This window comes from Arachis ipaensis, chromosome B06, assembly GCF_000816755.2.
Source record: "Arachis ipaensis cultivar K30076 chromosome B06, Araip1.1, whole genome shotgun sequence".
Classification (NCBI taxonomy): Eukaryota; Viridiplantae; Streptophyta; class Magnoliopsida; order Fabales; family Fabaceae; genus Arachis; species Arachis ipaensis.
Window position 1 is genome coordinate 19,412,132 of NC_029790.2, and position 1,618 is coordinate 19,413,749.

The window sequence follows — 1,618 nt, forward strand, 5'->3', positions numbered from 1 at the left end:
TTAAAATAATTTCCTATTTATTATTTATATATTGTTCTTGCTGAAGTTGACCGGTGTATAGCTTGTCCGTCGATGAATGCCTTCAAGCTTCTCGTCAGGATGAGTTATATGTCAGCAAGAAGAGAACAAGGGGGTGGGTACCTGCAAAAGACACTTCGACGCTCAAGTCAGTAAGTGTTTAAGAGGTATAAGAATAATTCTATGAATATAGAATGTAAGACATGAAATAGAAGTCATAATGTATTGTATATTATAATAATTCTATGAATATAGAATATATCGAAAATGTCTCTAGAATGTCCAGTGTATACAGAGATTGGTGCCTTTTATAGGCATAGAGTTGATAAACAGAATTGATGGTATGACCGTTGATCATTAAGTCAGAATAATGGTCATTAAGTCGGTAATGAAGGTGTCAGTTATAGAATGAATGATAATTAAGGCCGAGTTATAACTAATAATGCACAATAAAGACCGAGTTATAAGGTTATTGAATTATACATTTAGCATAATGTTTCTAGCAATTATAGTATGACAAGGGATATTCTTCGTGTAATAATAGTAAATTGCCTGTTTAATTTTCTACATTAAACAAATAGTAACATAAAATTTAATAGCATAAAGTGAATAGTATAACAATTATATACAATTGATATATAATTAATTTTTTATGAAATCCAATTTAAAGATTTGAACTCATCATTACTGTCATTTAATTGTATAAAACATATATTGAGGTTTGAATATAACTAATAAAGCAGTAAATATTAGTTACACAAAATATAAATACAAAAATATATATGAATAAAATAAATAATGTTATTTGTGTAAGTAGAGAACTTTGAAAAAGTAAGCGAAATTGATAAGTGAGTTTGTGCTAGGATTGATTGAAAACCGAGTTTGTTCTTGGATTGATTGAAAGTCGAGTTTGTTTTCGGATTGGTTCATTGATCGATTATGAGACGTGAAATATTATGATACGTAAAAATGAAGCAATTTGAATGTATAAAGTACATACTTTATAAAAAGTTACGATAGATTAAAATTTGATAAGAGGTATTAAATAAAATCTTAAACAAGATTGTTGAGATTGGTTCAAAAATTTGAATGTAGGAATTATTTTACTCGTCCCCACAGACGGCGCCAATTGTTCTTGCTGAGATTGGCCGGTGTATAACTCGTCCGCCGGTGAATACTTGTAAGCTCTCCGTCAAGATGAGGTATACGTCGGCAATAAGAGAACAAGGGGGTGGGTACCTGCAAAAGACACTCCGACGCTTAAATCAGTAAGTGTTTAAGAGGTATATAATAATTCTATGAATATAGAATGTAAGACATAAAATGAAAGTTATCATGTGTTATGTTGTGTTTATAATAATTCTATGAATATAGAATGTATTATTGAGATTAGATATAGAAGGTTCTTTTTTAGGCATAAAATTGATGAATAGAATTGATGTTATGACCGTTTGGTCATTAAGATAGAAATGATGGTCATTAAGTTGGTAATGAATGTGTCAGTTACAAGCAAAAGAATGAATAATAGTTAACGCCGAGTTATAACTCATAATGCATAATAAAGACTAAGTTATAAGGTGACGGATCATATATATTATTA